Below are 14605 nucleotides of genomic sequence, written 5' to 3' on the forward strand. Positions count from 1 at the left end.
TACTATACTATACTACTCTGTAAGATACTATACTATTCTGTACTATAATACTCTGTACTATAATACTCTGTACTATACTACTCTGTACTATACTACAATACTCTGTACTGTACTATAGTACTCTGTACTATACTTTACTACTCTGTACTGTACTATAGTACTCTGTACTGTACTATACTACTCTGTACTGTACTATAGTACTCTGTACTGTACTATACTACTCTGTACTGTACTATAGTACTCTGTACTATACTATAATACTGTATACCACACCTGGGTCACACAGGTGATATGATACTATAATACTCTGTACTACTCTGTGGATCTCAGCTGTGTGACCCCAGGTGTGGATCTCAGCTGTGTGACCCCAGGTGTCGATCTCAGCTGTGTGACCCCAGGTGTGGATCTCAGCTGTGTGACCCCAGGTGTGGATCTCAGCTGTGTGACCCCAGGTGTGGATCTCAGCTGTGTGACCCCAGGGGTGGATCTCAGCTGTGTGACACAGTGTGGATCTCAGCTGTGTGACCCCAGGTGTGGATCTCAGCTGTGTGACCCCAGGTGTGGATCTCAGCTGTGTGTACAGTTTAATATTTTAGCATTATCTCGATCATTTTATCCCTTTAAAAAAGCCTTAAATATTTCTAATTTTTTTGTTGTTGGTTCATCTAGGGAACTTTTACTTAACATTAAAGAATGTTTTTAATGTTAAGGAGGAAGACTTTTATTTTGTAATGTTGCAAGTTGCTTCAGAACAGGACTTTTATTTTGTAACGTTGCAAGAGAGAGAGAAGCGCATTTCAGATCGGTACATGGTGTTTGTGACTTGCAGGGAAGGAGGTAGAACCTTCTGGAAGTCTGCTTCCCTAATGGCATCCTGTACCCTACATAGTGCACTACTGCAGACCTCCAGGAGGTTATAACCTCCATCTCCCTTCCCTACAAGTCAACGAACACCATGTCCTGATGTGAGACGTGCTTCTCTCTCTGCAGCGTTACAGAATGAACCAGACTGTGATGTAAGCAGGGAGAACCTTTTTGTCAGGGGAATTGAAAGGTGGGACCGACTCCACTTAACGACACAGCGACAATTTATAACTTAAAACAATAAATAATCATCTAAATCTCCCTTCTTTCTCTCTGACTCTGTCGTGTTTGACTCCTCACCCTCCTGTTTCTCTCTGACTCTGTCCTGTTTGACTCCTCACCCTCCTGTTTCTCTCTGACTCTGTCCTGTTTGACTCCTCACCCTCCTGTTTCTCTCTGACTCCTCACCCTCCTGTTTCTCTCTGACTCCTCACCCTCCTGTTTCTCTCTGACTCCTCACCCTCCTGTTTCTCTCTGTCCTGTTTGACTCCTCACCCTCCTGTTTCTCTCTGACTCACCCTCCTGTTTCACCCTCCTGTTTCTCTCTGACTCTGTCGTGTTTGACTCCTCACCCTCCAGTTTCTCTCTGACTCTGTCCTGTGTGACTCCTCACCCTCCTGTTTCTCTCTGACTCCTCACCCTCCTGTTTCTCTCCTCACCCTCCTGTTTCTCTCTGACTCTGTCCTGTGTCACTCCTCACCCTCCTGTTTCTCTCTGTCCTGTTTGACTCCTCACCCTCCTGTTTCTCTCTGACTCTGTCCTGTTTGACTCCTCACCCTCCTGTTTCTCTCTGACTCTGTCCTGTGTGACTCCTCACCCTCCTGTTTCTCTCTGACTCCTCACCCTCCTGTTTTCTCTGACTCTGTCTGACTCTGTCCTGTTTGACTCCTCACCCTCCTGTTTCTCTCTGACTGTCCTGTTTGACTCCTCACCCTCCTGTTTCTCTCTGACTCCTCACCCTCCTGTTTTCTCTCTGACTCCTCACCCTCCTGTTTCTCTCTGACTCCTCACCCTCCTGTTTCTCTCTGACTCCTCACCCTCCTGTTTCTCTCTGACTCTGTCCTGTTTGACTCCTCACCCTCCTGTTTCTCTCTGACTCTGTCCTGTTTGACTCCTCACCCTCCTGTTTCTCTCTGACTCTGTCCTGTGTGACTCCTCACCCTCCTGTTTCTCTCTGACTCCTCACCCTCCTGTTTCTCTCTGACTCCTCACCCTCCTGTTTCTCTCTGACTCTGTCCTGTTTGACTCCTCACCCTCCAGTTTCTCTCTGACTCTGTCGTGTTTGACTCCTCACCCTCCTGTTTCTCTCTGACTCTGTCCTGTTTGACTCCTCACCCTCCTGTTTCTCTCTGACTCTGTCCTGTTTGACTCCTCACCCTCCTGTTTCTCTCTGACTCCTCACCCTCCTGTTTCTCTCTGACTCCTCACCCTCCTGTTTCTCTCTGACTCTGTCCTGTTTGACTCCTCACCCTCCTGTTTCTCTCTGACTCTGTCCTGTGTGACTCCTCACCCTCCTGTTTCTCTCTCCTGACTCAGAGCCCTCACCCTCCTGTTTCTCTCTGACTCCTCACCCTCCTCCTTTCTCTCTGACTCTGTCCTGTTTGACTCCTCACCCTCCTGTTTCTCTCTGACTCTGTCCTGTTTGACTCCTCACCCTCCTGTTTCTTCTGACTCTGTCCTGTTTGACTCCTCACCCTCCTGTTTCTCTCTGACTCCTCACCCTCCTGTTTCTCTCTGACTCCTCACCCTCCTGTTTCTCTCTGACTCTGTCCTGTTTGACTCCTCACCCTCCTGTTTCTCTCTGACTCCTCACCCTCCTGTTTCTCTCTGACTCTGTCCTGTTTGACTCCTCACCCTCCTGTTTCTCTCTGACTCTGTAGTGTCTGCTGTAGCCTAGTAGTTGTCCCGCCCCTAGTGTTCTCGTCTCGGCAGTAGAGTGCTGGTCCAGAGGTGGTTCTACTGATGGAATGTTCTGGGTTCTGTAGGTTCTATTCCTCAGCTTCAGCCTGTCTGTTTATAACTAAACCAGGACATCATTGTTTTTGTGACACTTCAATACGTTAATATGTAACACTTCAGTGTTTTTTTTTTCCACCCCTCGTTTGGTGTTTTCTCATCTGCTGATCACAAGTCTTTATATAAAATCTATGATTGTTGCACAAAAACCAACATAAATAAATAAAAAAAACACTGCTAAACAAAAGCTATTTCAAGGTGGGTTGAGACCATGTTTTTTGCTGAAAGTATTTTTGCTATTCTATGAAATCGTTGTTTTTTTTTGTGGAGAAGAAGAAAAAGTAAAATGTATTTTAAAATGTTTGATCTGTTTTTAAAAATTTGTAGCACAAATAAAATTCTCGTTGATCTGCTGTGTCCAGCAGTCTTTTTGATTTTTTTTTATTTTTTACATTTTTTATTTACATGAACTATAGCGCACATCACTACGCAGCTGAAAACATGGCATTTTTAAAGGCTTTTTCCTAGATGTCGTTCACGTTAAACGCTGTGACCCTTCAAAGTGCATCATCGTGAGCCGTGCGGCTAGAACACATCCTACATTGAATCCCGACCCAAAGAATGAGGACAAAGAGACGTTGTCACTTCCTGTCAACAGTTTATTAATAATCCTCTGGCGCTTCAGAGTATAAATATTGAAAAGTCATCAGATCGGAGACATGCTGCTTGTATGAAACAAGGACTGGTACAAACCATTAACACTATGAAGTACAAATACAAGGTTAAATAATCATGTCATTGATGTGTCGACCGACACACACACACGAGGATATTGGCTTCAACTCCTTCAGGGCCTGTTTTATACCTGGTGCTAACATGTGTCCTGGAAGAGATTGTGACCTACATTATTTATTTTCCGACCAGCTGCCGACCAGGAGACGTCAGGAGATCTTTATGTTCAGAGTGTAAACAGATCTGGATTATCAAACTTTAAAATCATTGTCGTAGGGGGGAGGGGCACCATTGACTCGGGGGAACAGCTTTACGCTGAAATAAACAAAGGCCATCGGTAAGATTAGAACCTGGGACCTTCTAGTCCCTATTCCACTGGGCCATCAGAGGCCTTGTCCACTGGGCCATCAGAGGCCTGGGCCATCAGAGGCCTTGCCCACTGGGCCATCAGAGGCCTTGTCCACTGGGCCATCAGAGGCCTTGCCCACTGGGCCATCAGAGGCCTTGCCCACTGGGCCATCAGAGGCCTTGTCCACTGGGCCATCAGAGGACAACCTGCCCGCCGGTCCAGCATCACTACTCTGGACGGTTCTGACTTAGAATATGTGGACAACTATAAATAGCTAGGTGTCTGGTGAGACTGTAAACTCTCCTTCCAGACTCACATTAAGCATCTCCAATCCAAAATTAAATCTAGAATCAGATTCCTATTTTGCAAAACAAAGCCTCCTTCACTCACGCTGCCAAACATACCCTCGTAAAACTGACTATCCTACTGATCCTTGACTACGGCGATGTAATTTACAAAATAGCCTCCAACACTCTAAACTGGATGCAGTCTATCACAGTGCCATCCGTTTTGTCACCAAAGCCCCATATACCACCCACCACTGCGACCTGTACGCTCTCATTGGTTGGCCCTCGCTTCATACTCAACGCCAAACCCACTGGCTCCAGGTCATCTATAAGTCTTTGCTAGGTAAAGCCCCACCTTATCTCAGCTCGCTGGTCACCATAGCAGCACCCACCCGTAGCACGCGTCCCAGCAGGTATATCTCACTGGTCACCCCCAAAGCCAATTCCTCCTTTGGCCGCCTTTCCTTCCAGTTCTCTGCTGCCAATGACTGGAATGAACTGAATTTATCCTACCTCATTTACACACACTGTATATAGACTTTTTCTATTGTGTTATTGACTGCATGTTTGTTTATTCAACGTGTAACTTTGTGTTGTTTGTGTTGCACTGCTTTGCTTTATCATGGTCAGGTCACAGTTGTAAATGAGAACTTGTGGCAACCTACCACCCAAGGCCTTTTCTTATTTGACTCGCCTGTAAACCCCGCCCACTGACATTTTTATCCAACCAATGGCTTTGTTCTGCCAGTTCCCTGGAGGTCGGAGCTGCCCTCAGAACAACCTGTCAGAAAGTGCTGATCACTGTCAGAAAGTGCTGATCACTGATCTTCTAATGGTCTACAGATGTGGACGAGACCAGGACACAGGTTAGCATCAGCTATAAACAGGGTTCATGACGACATTCTTTCAGAACAATAGAACGTCACAACATTCTTCAATAGAACGTCACAACATTCTTCAATAGAACGTCTTCACGACATTCTTCAATAGAACGCCACGACATTCTTCAATAGAACGTCACAACATTCTTCAATAGCCACAACATTCTTCAATAGAACGTCACAACATTCTTCAATAGAACGTCACGACATTCTTCAATAGAACGTCACGACATTCTTCAATAGAACATCACAACATTCTTCAATAGAACACCACAACATTCTTCAATAGAACATCACAACATTCTTCAATAGAGCATGTCACTCCAACAGTCCTCCACACAGAGTGTGGAAGGGCACATTGATATGTACATATAACCAGTTAGTACATACCATGTATATACAGTCAATGAGAGGCCAACATCATCATTTTGGGACATTTCCCCATTGAATCTCAATGGTTCGATCAGCAGATTGTTTAACGGTGGCCCCAGGTTCAAGAACAGATCAGAAAGCTACAATCTCTTGGTTATAATATGAACAAAGACGTGTTCACACACACACGAACCTGCTTCTGAGTCTATTCCCCACAACATGTTTGATTGAAAGCATTGTATTGTTGACTTCAAGGGAGGAGGGGAGGAGCATCGGACCCCAAACTAACTCCACTGTGCTTTAAAAGAACCCCGGCTGGAAAGGGTTAACGCTCGAGACTGATTGGTTAGACTTAGCTTCAAATCACTGACTATTCGCAGGTGATTGGTCGGAATGCCTTGGCAGTCATACTCAGAGAAAATGGGAGTCAGGGGGTGGGTGGGGGGGGGGGTGACTCGGTACCTCCGCCAATCCAGGCAGGGCGTGTGTTACCGTGGTAACAGCGCAGTAAAGAACGTTAGAATGTCTGTCTGGTTTTTAAGGTGTCTGTTGACTCCTCGTGTCGCAAAACTCCTGATCAATTCCTGAGTCTTCCCAGAGTGTTTTGGTGCTTTTTGATTCATTTGTGGATTTTCAGTTTTTTTTTCTCCAACCATCACCGTCTGAGTTCTGAGGATGAGGCCGATGTGTGTGTGTCTGTGCATGTGATACTAGGGACTGAAGGAATGCTCCGTATCTCTCCCACGAGAGTATCTCGTCGTTCCAGGATCTGTCCATCTTCCTGGAATCCATCTCCTCGTTCCAGGATCTGTCCATCTTCCTGGAATCCATCTCCTCGTTCCAGGATCTGTCCATCTTCCTGGAACCCATCTCCATCTTCCTCGTCTCTCCTGGTGGATCTGTCCAGCGGTTCCCATGGAGATTCCATCGTTCCGCCAGTCCAGGATCTGTCGCTGATCTTCTCTGGAAACCTCCAGGTCTGACTTGGCCACCAGGAAACGCAGACGTCCTCCTAGACGAATCAGATCCACAGCACTGGAGAAGGGGGAGGAGCGGAGGACAGGAAAGATGGAAGGAGAGAGGTAGTGTTGTATTACAGTGATCACCAGAGATTCAATATTAATGATAGATAGGAGATATCAGGCTGGTCCCCTAGTATCCTCAGTAGTCTGCTGGCCCTATCAGGCTGGTCCCTCTAGTATCCTCACTATAATAATAATAATATAATATATCCCATTTAGCAGACGCTTTTGTCCAAAGCGGGGACAAGTCGGCTGGGGCCACTACTTTTACATATGGGTGGCCCTAGCGGGTTGAACCCACGATCACGCTTGGCGTTGCAAGCGCCATGCTAATGACTGAGCCACAGAGACAGGCTCCTATCAGGCTGGTCCCTCCTCACCTCTGGTAGTCTGCTCCTATCAGGCTGGTCCCCTAGTATCCTCACCTCTGGTAGTCTGCTCCTATCAGGCTGGTCCCCTAGTATCCTCACCTCTGGTAGTCTGCTCCTATCAGGCTGGTCCCTCTAGTATCCTCACCTCTGGTAGTCTGCTCCTATCAGGCTGGTCCCTCTAGTATCCTCACCTCTGGTAGTCTGCTCCTATCAGGCTGGTCCCCCCAGTATCTTCACCTCTGGTAGTCTGCTCCTATCAGGCTGGTCCCCTAGTATCCTCACCTCTGGTAGTCTGCTCCTATCAGGCTGGTCCCCTAGTATCCTCACCTCTGGTAGTCTGCTCCCATCAGGCTGGTCCCCCTAGTATCCTCACCTCTGGTAGTCTGCTCCTATCAGGCTGGTCCCTCTAGTATCCTCACCTCTGGTAGTCTGCTCCCATCAGGCTGGTCCCCCTAGTATCTTCACCTCTGGTAGTCTGCTCCTATCAGGCTGGTCCCTCTAGTATCCTCACCTCTGGTAGTCTGCTCTTCTATCAGGCTGGTCCCTCTAGTATCCTCACCTCTGGTAGTCTGCTCCATCAGGCTGGTCCCCTAGTATCCTCACCTCTGGTAGTCTGCTCCTATCAGGCTGGTCCCCCTAGTATCTTCACCTCTGGTAGTCTGCTCCTATCAGGCTGGTCCCCCTAGTATCCTCACCTCTGGTAGTCTGCTCCTATCAGGCTGGTCCCCCCAGTATCCTCACCTCTGGTAGTCTGCTCCTATCAGGCTGGTCCCCCTAGTATCCTCACCTCTGGTAGTCTGCTCCTATCAGGCTGGTCCCCCAGTATCCTCACCTCTGGTAGTCTGCTCCTATCAGGCTGGTCCCCCTAGTATCCTCACCTCTGGTAGTCTGCTCCTATCAGGCTGGTCCCCCTAGTATCCTCACCTCTGGTAGTCTGCTCCCATCAGGCTGGTACCCCTAGTATCCTCACCTCTGGTAGTCTGCTCCATCAGGCTGGTCCCCCTAGTATCCTCACCTCTGGTAGTCTGCTCCTATCAGGCTGGTCCCCCTAGTATCTTCACCTCTGGTAGTCTGCTCCTATCAGGCTGGTCCCCCCAGTATCCTCACCTCTGGTAGTCTGCTCCTATCAGGCTGGTACCCCGTAGTATCCTCACCTCTGGTAGTCTGCTCCCATCAGGCTGGTACCCCTAGTATCCTCACCTCTGGTAGTCTGCTCCTATCAGGCTGGTCCCTCTAGTATCCTCACCTCTGGTAGTCTGCTCCCATCAGGCTGGTCCCCCTAGTATCTTCATATCAGGCTGGTCCCTCTAGTATCCTCACCTCTGGTAGTCTGCTCCTATCAGGCTGGTCCTCTAGTATCCTCACCTCTGGTAGTCTGCTCCTATCAGGCTGGTCCCCCTAGTATCCTCACCTCTGGTAGTCTGCTCCTATCAGGCTGGTCCCTCTAGTATCTTCACCTCTGGTAGTCTGCTCCTATCAGGCTGGTCCCCCAGTATCCTCACCTCTGGTAGTCTGCTCCTATCAGGCTGGTCCCCCTAGTATCCTCACCTCTGGTAGTCTGCTCCTATCAGGCTGGTCCCCTAGTATCCTCACCTCTGGTAGTCTGCTCCTATCAGGCTGGTCCCCCAGTATCCTCACCTCTGGTAGTCTGCTCCCTATTAGGCTGGTACCCTGTAGTATCCTCACCTCTGGTAGTCTGCTCCCATCAGGCTGGTCCCCTAGTATCCTCACCTCTGGTAGTCTGCTCCTATCAGGCTGGTCCCTCTAGTATCCTCACCTCTGGTAGTCTGCTCCTATCAGGCTGGTCCCCCTAGTATCCTCACCTCTGGTAGTCTGCTCCCATCAGGCTGGTCCCCCTAGTATCCTCACCTCTGGTAGTCTGCTCCTATCAGGCTGGTACCCCTAGTATCCTCACCTCTGGTAGTCTGCTCCCATCAGGCTGGTCCCTCTAGTATCCTCACCTCTGGTAGTCTGCTCCTATCAGGCTGGTCCCTCTAGTATCCTCACCTCTGGTAGTCTGCTCCTATCAGGCTGGTCCCTCTAGTATCTTCACCTCTGGTAGTCTGCTCCTATCAGGCTGGTCCCCCCAGTATCCTCACCTCTGGTAGTCTGCTCCTATCAGGCTGGTCCCCCTAGTATCCTCACCTCTGGTAGTCTGCTCCTATCAGGCTGGTCCCTCTAGTATCCTCACCTCTGGTAGTCTGCTCCCATCAGGCTGGTCCCCCTAGTATCCTCACCTCTGGTAGTCTGCTCCTATCAGGCTGGTCCCTCTAGTATCCTCACCTCTGGTAGTCTGCTCCTATCAGGCTGGTCCCCCCAGTATCCTCACCTCTGGTAGTCTGCTCCTATCAGGCTGGTCCCCTAGTATCCTCACCTCTGGTAGTCTGCTCCTATCAGGCTGGTCCCCCAGTATCCTCACCTCTGGTAGTCTGCTCCTATCAGGCTGGTCCCCCTAGTATCCTCACCTCTGGTAGTCTGCTCCTATCAGGCTGGTCCCCCTAGTATCCTCACCTCTGGTAGTCTGCTCCCACCATGCTGGTCCCCCTAGTATCCTCACCTCTGGTAGTCTGCTCCCATCAGGCTGGTCCCCTAGTATCCTCACCTCTGGTAGTCTGCTCACATCAGGCTGGTCCTTTAGAATCCTCACCTCTGGTAGTCTGCTCCCACCAGGCTGGTCCCCCTAGTATCCTCACCTCTGGTAGTCTGCTCCTATCAGGCTGGTCCCTCTAGTATCCTCACCTCTGGTAGTCTGCTCCTATCAGGCTGGTCCCCCTAGTATCCTCACCTCTGGTAGTCTGCTCCTATCAGGCTGGTCCCTCTAGTATCCCTCACCTCTGGTAGTCTGCTCCCATCAGGCTGGTCCCTATAGTATCTTCACCTCTGGTAGTCTGCTCCTATCAGGCTGGTCCCTCTAGTATCCTCACCTCTGGTAGTCTGCTCCTATTAGGCTGGTCCCCCTAGTATCCTCACCTCTGGTAGTCTGCTCCCATCAGGCTGGTCCCCCTAGTATCCTCACCTCTGGTAGTCTGCTCCTATCAGGCTAGTCCCTCTAGTATCCTCACCTCTGGTAGTCTGCTCCTATCAGGCTGGTCCCTCTAGTATCCTCACCTCTGGTAGTCTGCTCCTATCAGGCTGGTCCCTCTAGTATCCTCACCTCTGGTAGTCTGCTCCCATCAGGCTGGTCCCTCTAGTATCCTCACCTCTGGTAGTCTGCTCCTATCAGGCTGGTCCCCCTAGTATCCTCACCTCTGGTAGTCTGCTCCCATCAGGCTGGTCCCCCTAGTATCCTCACCTCTGGTAGTCTGCTCCTATCAGGCTGGTCCCCCTAGTATCCTCACCTCTGGTAGTCTGCTCCTATCAGGCTGGTCCCCCTAGTATCCTCACCTCTGGTAGTCTTCTCCTATCAGGCTGGTCCCCCAGTATCCTCACCTCTGGTAGTCTGCTCCTATCAGGCTGGTCCCCCTAGTATCCTCACCTCTGGTAGTCTGCTCCCATCAGGCTGGTCCCGTTAACCCCTAGTATCTTCACCTCTGGTAGTCTGCTCCTATCAGGCTGGTCTCCCTAGTATCCTCACCTCTGGTAGTCTGCTCCCAGGCTGGTCCCCCTGTATGTTCACCTCTGGTAGTCTGCTCCTATCAGGCTGGTCCCCCTAGTATCCTCACCTCTGGTAGTCTGCTCCTATCAGGCTGGTCCCCCCTAGTATCCTCACCTCTGGTAGTCTGCTCCTATCAGGCTGGTCCCGTTAACCACTAGTATCCTCACCTCTGTAGTCTGCTCCATCCTGGTTGTATGTTCACCTCTGGTAGTCTGCTCCTATCAGGCTGGTCCCGTTAACCACTAGTATCCTCACCTCTGGTAGTCTGCTCCTATCAGGCTGGTCCCCCTAGTATCCTCACCTCTGGTAGTCTGCTCCTATCAGGCTGGTCCCTAGTATCCTCACCTCTGGTAGTCTGCTCCCATCAGGCTGGTCCCCCTAGTATCCTCACCTCTGGTAGTCTGCTCCTATCAGGCTGGTCCCCTAGTATCCTCACCTCTGGTAGTCTGCTCCCATCAGGCTGGTACCCCTAGTATCCTCACTCTGGTAGTCTGCTCCCATCAGGCTGTCCCCCTAGTATCCTCACCTCTGGTAGTCTGCTCCTATCAGGCTGGTCCCCCTAGTATCCTCACCTCTGGTAGTCTGCTCCTATCAGGCTGGTCCCCCTAGTATCCTCACCTCTGGTAGTCTGCTCCTATCAGGCTGGTCCCCCCCTAGTATCCTCACCTCTGGTAGTCTGCTCCTATCAGGCTGGTCCTCTGGTAGTCTGCTCCTATCAGGCTGGTCCCCCTAGTATCCTCACCTCTGGTAGTCTGCTCCATCAGGCTGGTCCCCCTAGTATCCTCACCTCTGGTAGTCTGCTCCTATCAGGCTGGTCCCTCTAGTATCCTCACCTCTGGTAGTCTGCTCCCATCAGGCTGGTCCCCCTAGTATCTTCACCTCTGGTAGTCTGCTCCCATCAGGCTGGTCCCCCTAGTATCCTCACCTCTGGTAGTCTGCTCCCATCAGGCTGGTCCCTCTAGTATCCTCACCTCTGGTAGTCTGCTCCTATCAGGCTGGTCCCCCTAGTATCCTCACCTCTGGTAGTCTGCTCCTATCAGGCTGGTCCCTCTAGTATCCTCACCTCTGGTAGTCTGCTCCTATCAGGCTGGTCCCCCCTAGTATCCTCACCTCTGGTAGTCTGCTCCTATCAGGCTGGTCCCCTCTAGTATCCTCACCTCTGGTAGTCTGCTCCCATCAGGCTGGTCCCCCTAGTATCCTCACCTCTGGTAGTCTGCTCCTATCAGGCTGGTCCCGTTAACCACTAGTATCCTCACCTCTGGTAGGCTGCTCCCCCCTAGTATCCTCACCTCTGGTAGTCTGCTCCTATCAGGCTGGTCCCGTTAACCACTAGTATCCTCACCTCTGGTAGTCTGCTCCTATCAGGCTGGTCCCCCTAGTATCCTCACCTCTGGTAGTCTGCTCCTATCAGGCTGGTCCCCCTAGTATCCTCACCTCTGGTAGTCTGCTCCTATCAGGCTGGTACCCCCAGTATCCTCACCTCTGGTAGTCTGCTCCCCCTAGTATCCTCACCTCTGGTAGTCTGCTCCCATCAGGCTGGTACCCCTAGTATCCTCACCTCTGGTAGTCTGCTCCCCCCTATCAGTATCCTCACCTCTGGTAGTCTGCTCCTATCAGGCTGGTCCCCCTAGTATCCTCACCTCTGGTAGTCTGCTCCTATCAGGCTGGTCCCCCTAGTATCTTCACCTCTGGTAGTCTGCTCCTATCAGGCTGGTCTGTATCCTCATCAGTCTGCTCCCCTAGTATCCTCACCTCTAGTAGTCTGTATCAGGCTGGTCCCCCCAGTATCCTCACCTCTGGTAGTCTGCTCCCATCAGGCTGGTCCCCCTAGTATCCTCACCTCTGGTAGTCTGCTCCTATCAGGCTGGTCCCTCTAGTATCCTCACCTCTGGTAGTCTGCTCCCATCAGGCTGGTCTCCCTAGTATCCTCACCTCTGGTAGTCTGCTCCTATCAGGCTGCTCCCCCTAGTATCCTCACCTCTGGTAGTCTGCTCCCATCAGGCTGGTCCCCCTAGTATCCTCACCTCTGGTAGTCTGCTCCTATCAGGCTGGTCCCCCTAGTATCCTCACCTCTGGTAGTCTGCTCCCATCAGGCTGGTACCCCTAGTATCCTCACCTCTGGTAGTCTGCTCCTATCAGGCTGGTCCCCCTAGTATCCTCACCTCTGGTAGTCTGCTCCCATCAGGCTGGTCCCCCTAGTATCCTCACCTCTGGTAGTCTGCTCCCATCAGGCTGGTCCCCCTAGTATCCTCACCTCTGGTAGTCTGCTCCTATCAGGCTGGTCCCCCGCTAGTATCCTCACCTCTGGTAGTCTGCTCCTATCAGGCTGGTCCCCCTAGTATCCTCACCTCTGGTAGTCTGCTCCTATCAGGCTGGTCCCCCTAGTATCCTCACCTCTGGTAGTCTGCTCCTATCAGGCTGGTCCCCCTAGTATCCTCCAGTCTATCCTCATCCTCGCCTCTGGTAGTCTGCTCCTATCAGGCTGGTCCCCCTAGTATCCTCACCTCTGGTAGTCTGCTCCTATCAGGCTGGTCCCTCTAGTATCCTCACCTCTGGTAGTCTGCTCCTATCAGGCTGGTCCCCCCAGTATCCTCACCTCTGGTAGTCTGCTCCTATCAGGCTTGTCCCCCTAGTATCCTCACCTCTGGTAGTCTGCTCCCATCAGGCTGGTCCCCTAGTATCCTCACCTCTGGTAGTCTGCTCCTATCAGGCTGGTCCCCTAGTATCCTCACCTCTGGTAGTCTGCTCACATCAGGCTGGTCCCTCTAGTATCCTCACCTCTGGTAGTCTGCTCCCTATCAGGCTGGTCCCCCTAGTATCTTCACCTCTGGTAGTCTGCTCCTATCAGGCTGGTCCCCCTAGTATCCTCACCTCTGGTAGTCTGCTCCCCTAGTATCCTCAGTAGCTGCTCCTATCAGGCTGGTCCCCCCAGTATCCTCACCTCTGGTAGTCTGCTCCCATCAGGCTGGTCCCCCTAGTATCCTCACCTCTGGTAGTCTGCTCCTATCAGGCTGGTCCCTCTAGTATCCTCACCTCTGGTAGTCTGCTCCTATCAGGCTGGTCCCCCCAGTATCCTCACCTCTGGTAGTCTGCTCCTATCAGGCTGGTCCCCCTAGTATCCTCACCTCTGGTAGTCTGTCTATCAGGCTGGTCCCCCTAGTATCCTCACCTCTGGTAGTCTGCTCCTATCAGGCTGGTCCCTCTAGTATCCTCACCTCTGGTAGTCTGCTCCCATCAGGCTGGTCCCTCTAGTATCCTCACCTCTGGTAGTCTGCTCCTATCAGACTGGTCCCCTAGTATCCTCACCTCTGGTAGTCTGCTCCTATCAGGCTGGTCCCCCTAGTATCCTCACCTCTGGTAGCTCTCAGGTCCCCCTAGTATCTCACTCTAGTAGTCTGCTCCTATCAGGCTGGTCCCCCTAGTATCCTCACCTCTGGTAGTCTGCTCCATCAGGCTGGTCCCCCTAGTATCCTCACCTCTGGTAGTCTGCTCCTATCAGGCTGGTCCCTCTAGTATCCTCACCTCTGGTAGTCTGCTCCCATCAGGCTGGTCCCCCTAGTATCCTCACCTCTGGTAGTCTGCTCCCATCAGGCTGGTCCCCCTAGTATCCTCACCTCTGGTAGTCTGCTCCCATCAGGCTGGTCCCCCAGTATCCTCACCTCTGGTAGTCTGCTCCCATCAGGCTGGTCCCCCTAGTATCCTCACCTCTGGTAGTCTGCTCCTATCAGGCTGGTCCCCCTAGTATCCTCACCTCTGGTAGTCTGCTCCCATCAGGCTGGTCCCCCTAGTATCCTCACCTCTGGTAGTCTGCTCCTATCAGGCTGGTCCCCCTAGTATCCTCACCTCTGGTAGTCTGCTCCTATCAGGCTGGTCCCCCTAGTATCCTCACCTCTGGTAGTCTGCTCCTATCAGGCTGGTCCCCCTAGTATCCTCACCTCTGGTAGTCTGCTCCTATCAGGCTGGTCCCGTTAACCCTAGTATCCTCACCTCTGGTAGTCTGCTCCTATCAGGCTGGTCCCCCTAGTATCCTCACCTCTGGTAGTCTGCTCCTATCAGGCTGGTCCCCCTAGTATCCTCACCTCTAGTCTGTAGTCTGCTCCTATCAGGCTGGTCCCCCCAGTATCCTCACCTCTGGTAGTCTGCTCCTATCAGGCTGGTCCCCCTAGTATCCTCACC

The 14605-nt window shown here is 51.5% G+C and overlaps 1 pseudogene; it reads right to left on the reverse strand.

Moving 5' to 3' along the window:
* Positions 1-247: 247 nt before the first annotated feature.
* Positions 248-14605, reverse strand: part of LOC135532184 (ras-associating and dilute domain-containing protein-like) — a 94273-nt pseudogene continuing 79915 nt past the window's right edge.

Source organism: Oncorhynchus masou, unplaced genomic scaffold (genome assembly GCF_036934945.1).
Source record: "Oncorhynchus masou masou isolate Uvic2021 unplaced genomic scaffold, UVic_Omas_1.1 unplaced_scaffold_1760, whole genome shotgun sequence".
Taxonomy (NCBI): Eukaryota; Metazoa; Chordata; class Actinopteri; order Salmoniformes; family Salmonidae; genus Oncorhynchus; species Oncorhynchus masou.